Below are 6,000 nucleotides of genomic sequence, written 5' to 3'. Positions count from 1 at the left end.
GGATGGCAGGCCAGGTGTGGGGCCTGGTGAGGTGCAGGGTTGCGGGGGCAGCGCTGTGCCGCACGGCACGGTGGTACTCATTCAGCCTGAGACGTTGACACAGTTCTCGGTAAAACACACGGCTGGAAAGACGGTTCCCACGGACGGCTGCTGTTGCTTCTCCCCGGTAGTTGGCGGTGACGGTCTCTGTCCCTGCACCTAGTGTAATGTTGGTAGCGATGGGTTCCCACCGGTAACCCACTCCCCGGCTTGGATATGGGCCGGAGGAGCCCCTCTTTGCCCGCAGGCGCTGGCCCTGAGAAACTGGTGCCTTGGCGGTGGCGGTGTCTCTCTCCTACGGTTGGACTGTTGCCTTCAATCGGGACTTAGTTGTTGGGAGACCCGGAGGTCCCCTTCACTGACGGATTTGGCAAATTCACGGCGACTCCTAGCCTTGCCAGGATCCGAAAGGCCCCTGCCAATGATGCTGGCTTCTCCTTGTATACCTGTCCGGTACCGCCGGGCCACCACCCGTCCACGGTCCTTTCGGCAACCTCCGATCAGCCTCTCCTGCATACGGTCACCACCGTCTGCTAACCTTGCTGTCTCGGTCCGGGGCACAGACCCGGACCAACTTCAGGCTTTCCAAACTGTCACTTTCTCCTTCACTTCAACTCCTCTCACTTGCTCCTCTACCACTTCACTCTCACTTCAAACTCTATCTCTCTTCAACTGCCTGGTTTTCCCGCCTCCAGGACTGTGAACTCCTCGGTGGGCGGAGCCAACCGCCTGGCCCACCCCCTGGTGTGGACATCAGCCCCTGGAGGAAGGCAACAAGGGTTTCTGGTTTAGCTTTGGTGTATCTATCCGGGGTGTAGGGTGTGGTGGTGTTATTACCTGTGACCCCTGGCTTGCCCAGGGCGTCACACACACACACAACACCCAACACACAAACACCGCGGCATACATAAATATACGCACATACCGCGCAACACACACACTGCACAAAACATACCTCCCCCCAAAACACACACACGCACTCCACACCCACACAAACCGCGCAACACACACAGCGCCACACACAGAACGCTGCAGACACACAGCGCTCCACAAACAACGCAACACACACAACGCAACACACATACAACACCGCTCTCACACACCCCCACACCCAGACAACACCCGCAACATTTACAGCGCCCTACACAAACACTTGGTAACTACACACAACAATATATATATATATATATATATATATATAACAAAAATCATACATTAACTACACAATACGTAAATTCTAGAATACCCGATGCGTTAGAATCGGGCCACCTTCTAGTGTTTTATATTTGTGTATATTAATGATATGGTCGGGGACAACCATATTTAAGTGGGGAGGTGTGTAGAGTGGTCGAGTCCCTACACTCTTTTATGCTATATGTTGTCTATCTGAACTACGAAAGGTGTTGTATACTAAACATCTTACATGGTCTTTATTGTGTTAACATGTCAATGCTGCTAGCACAGTGTAGGTCCTTGCTGTACCAGCGCTGGGACCGTTTGCCAGTAGGCGAGAGCTAGCGGGTGTGCTGAACCGATGGCAGATTAAGACATTACAAAGGACAGGGTTAAGTTGAGGTAGAGGAGGAGTGACAGGTTAGCTATTTCGTCAGCAAGTGTCATACACCGCACCCCAAATCACACCCGTACACAGAGTCTTCTTGGTGGCGTTCTTGCCTTTCTTACATAGTAATGATGGCCATATTCTTAATGCCCAGCTTTCCTTGGTACAGACTTTGACAGATGGGGGAGGGCGACTCAGGAATTTCTGGTTAAATTATCTTTAAACAAATATCATCAGATGACAATGCATTTTTCTGAGAAGGATCGCTCGCTCCCACCACATGGGTGATGTGAAACCATGGCATTTCCTGTTTATAACATATTTTGTAAGGTTAATGACCCAAACAAATCCTTCCAAATACATTTTGAGAGAAAAAGTAATATTGTGCTCTGCTGGAAACTACACTTTATATAACACCGACACCAGAAATGGTTGTCATGCCCTGATGCCGGCCCTGACCACCGTGACAGCGGATATATTATCCCATACAGCGCCATGAAAAGTATTTGCCCCTCTCCTATTATCACATATCGCACAGGTTGAATTGGAGCCATATGATATATCGAAGGAGATTTCTGACTTTATAAATCATCACAGGCCTAATAATTACACAATGGAAGGTTCTGGATTTGTAACACACATTTTCTAGGCCTCATTTCTGAAAAGCTATTTGGTCGCCCATAGCAACCAATCACAGTACAGCTTTTATTCTACCACAGCAGTTTAAAAAATGAAAGCTGAGCTCTGATTGGTTGCTATAACCAACAAAGGCAGCTTTGATAAATGAGGCCTAATGTTTCCATTTTCAGGATCATTGCTTGCTGTCAGTGAATTGCCACATTCTTGTTTACATCCAGTTGGATGCCGAGCAGGCCAAAATTAGTGACCTGACTATAGTGCTGGGTAGTGATTCTTCCGATGTTTTCCATTATGAAGCGGCTCCGTATTTTATAATGGAAGTCAATGGAAAAGCTACAAAAACACTTGAGTATTTTTTTCTGCGTTTTGTATGCAGTCTTGAGGTGCTTAAAAAATAGTAGCATTTTATTCATGGATTTTTTAAAGAAAAGTAAGAAATTAAACTAAAAAAACTCTTAAAGGGAACCTGTCACCAGATTTGGGGCCTGTAAGCTGCGGCTACCACCAGTGGGCTCTTATATACAGCATTCTAACATGCTGTATATAAGAGCCCAGGCCGCTGTGTAGAACGTAAAAATCACTTTATAATACTCACCTAAACGGTTGGTGCGGTGCAGACTGGTCAGATGGGTATCTCCGTTCTCTGGTACCGGCGCCTCCTCTTTCGGCCATCTTTGATCTCCTTCTTTTGAAACCTGGGTACATGACGCGTCCTACGTCATGCACACGCATCGGCATTGAGGACCTCAATGCCAGCTAGTGTGGGTGACATAGGACGCGTCATGCATCAGGGCTTCAGAAGAAGGAGGACAAAGATGGCCGAAAGAGGAGGCGCCGCACCCAGAGAACGGAGACACCCATCCGACCAGTCTGCACCGCACCAACCGTTTAGGTGAGTATTATAAAGTCATTTTTATGTTCTACACAGCGGCCTGGGCTCTTATATACAGCATGTTAGAATGATGGAGGAGCTCACTGGTGGTGGCCGCAGCTTATAGGCCCCAAATCTGGTGACAGGTTCCCTTTAAAGAAATCTAAAAGAAAAAGACCTAAGAAAAACATTAACACATTAATAAAAAACGCTTCAGAAGAAATAAAAAAACGCTGGTATTTCCTATAGCTGTTGCCGATTGAAAAAAAAAAACAAAAAACAGTTTTTCACTGCTTAATATGTAAAAAAAAGGAGTAAAATCAACTAAAAGGACCTAAAAAAAAGGTTTTAAAAAATACCTAAGAAAAACATTAACAAAAACACTTCAAGAGAAAAAATAAACCCCTGGTTTTTCCTGAAGCGGCTACTGCTTGAAAAATACAGTTTTTCACCTCCTGATAAAGTTGTAAAAAAAATTATAAAATCCACCAAAATTCACTAAAAATGTTTTAAAAAAAGACCTAAAAACCCCCCATTAAGGTCTCTTTCACACGTCAGTGATTTTGGTACGTATGTGACAGTTTTTATACGTACCAGAATCATGGACATAGGCAGACCTATTAAAATCAATGGGTCTGCGCACACATGAGGGATTTCTCACTGACTGTGTTTCCGTGCGGCGTACACGTGTGTCCGTGTTTCTGCACGGAGACAAGTCTGTTTTTTTTCTGGCATCACTGATGTACCATGGACCACACTATGGTGTGATCCCTGAAACACGTACCAGAAAAAAAAAAGTATCTTATACTCACCTTCTCCAGCAATGCTGTCTCCGGCCGCTGCTCTCTGCTGCTTCCAAGCCGGCTAATTACTCTCATTAATATGCACTGCTGACCCGAAAGTAGCAGCAGCAGTGACACAGCGGCGGCCGGACACAGCATAGCTGGAGATTCAGCAAGACGAAGAGCAGGAGCAGGGACAGGTGAGTTTTGAATAACTGATCTCCATGTGTTATCACGGATCACGGATTGCACATGGAGAACACACGTGTGCCGTGAATCACGGCATATGGTGGGATATGTGCGTTTTTAACACGTCAGTGAAAAACGTCTGTGTTTTTCACTGACATGTGAAACAGGCCTAAAACAACAATTACAAAAAAAACTTCAGGAGAAAAAAAACAAAAACAAAAATGCTGGTATTCCTGAAGTAATTTTTCCCCGTCTGATAAAGATGTGTGCATATACCCCCCAAAAATGATGCGTTTTCTAATAAAAAAAATCTGTTCAGTAAAAGCTTCAAATTTAGAGATGTTTTTGAGGAAGTGTTTATCTTCCTGAAATGTTTTTTTCTCCACCAGCCATTCTTCAAAACTTTTAGATAATAAAAACAAAAAAGCTTAAAAAAATTCTTCATATGAAGAGCAAAGTGGATTTTCCACAGAAAGGAACACAAAGGGATTTCCAAGCTGTTTTGAAGTGTGTTTTTTTTTTGAGGAGGACTTTTAGCACAGGTCTACGTAAAAAAAAAAAAAAAATAACATCTGAAAAAATTTGTGTGAATATAGGGTAAGAGTATGTTCATACATTGCTTTTTTGCTGCTTTTTCTGCTACTTTTTCTGCAGCAAAACCTGATCTCTTGGCAGGAAAAAAGCTGCTTCCTAAAAGCAGGTGTTGCTGTGTTTTTGTTGCTTTTTTGCTGTGTTTTTGTTGCTTTTTTTTGCTGTGTTTTTGTTGCTTTTTTTTTTTGCTGTGTTTTTGTTGCTTTTTTGCTGCTTTTTTGCTGTGTTTTTGTTGTTTTTTTGCTGTGTTTTTGTTGCTTTTTTTGCTGTGTTTTTGTTGCTTTTTTGCTGTGTTTTTGTTGCTTTTTTTTTGCTGTGTTTTTGTTGTTTTTTTGCTGTGTTTTTGTTGCTTTTTTTTTTGCTGTGTTTTTGTTTTTTTGCTGTGTTTTTGTTGCTTTTTTTGCTGTGTTTTTGTTGCTTTTTTGCTGTGTTTTTGTTGCTTTTTTGCTGTGTTTTTGTTGCTTTTTTTTGCTGTGTTTTTTGTTGTATTTTTTTAGCCTGAAATTTGTCTACAGTACATTAGCGTCAGATCTGCTACGGTAGGTGCTGCTCTTATATACATTGCTGGCGTTTCTCCAAATTCATTTGTGTCTTCCCCAACCATCTAAACAGTCTGGCCCGGTGATCACCAAAGAAACACCCCTGGCAAGCTTTATTTTTGACCACATGGGTGTTCAAGTCAAGTTTCAGGAGCCGCTACCACCTCTGATCCCTGTGAAGCCCTAGCCTGAAGGCACTGGCGGACACGGACAGAAAAGGGCCCCTGTGCAAGAACAATTTAGGAGAAATTTTTTGACTCCAATAACTCATCAAAATGCATAATCCCACGTGCATTGGAGGTAGAAATGCCCCCTTCCCCCCCCTCCCCTTAGCTCTTGGGACCCCTATGCGGCTGTACAGGTTGCACCAATGATATGTCCGCCCCTGCTTAAAGGGGACGTCTTATCAGGATGCTACTAGGACATATGGGCACCTCAGAGCAGTGTTTTATAGCAGGGTCCATTAACAAGAGCACGGAGATCAAATAACACAGCAGCTGGTCACGGCGATATGACACAACCCCTTTAAGGGATTAGTTCCCACCTTCATAGAGGAATATTGTCAGATAGAGTTTATAAATAGAAGCATTTTTTCAATTTACTGCTTAATATAATTTGCAGCCGTTCTTGAAATATTAACACTTTTTTTGTCTTGTTTACAGCTGGTTTCCTAGGAAACCATCCACCACTGCAAGCTCCATATATGGCTGTGTGTACAAATTATACTGGGATTACTGATGTATGTGTATTAGATAGCGCCATATATGACCTAGTGTACAGATTATACTG

This window comes from Anomaloglossus baeobatrachus, chromosome 2 (genome assembly GCF_048569485.1).
Source record: "Anomaloglossus baeobatrachus isolate aAnoBae1 chromosome 2, aAnoBae1.hap1, whole genome shotgun sequence".
Taxonomy (NCBI): Eukaryota; Metazoa; Chordata; class Amphibia; order Anura; family Aromobatidae; genus Anomaloglossus; species Anomaloglossus baeobatrachus.
This window is presented reverse-complemented; position numbering follows the sequence as displayed.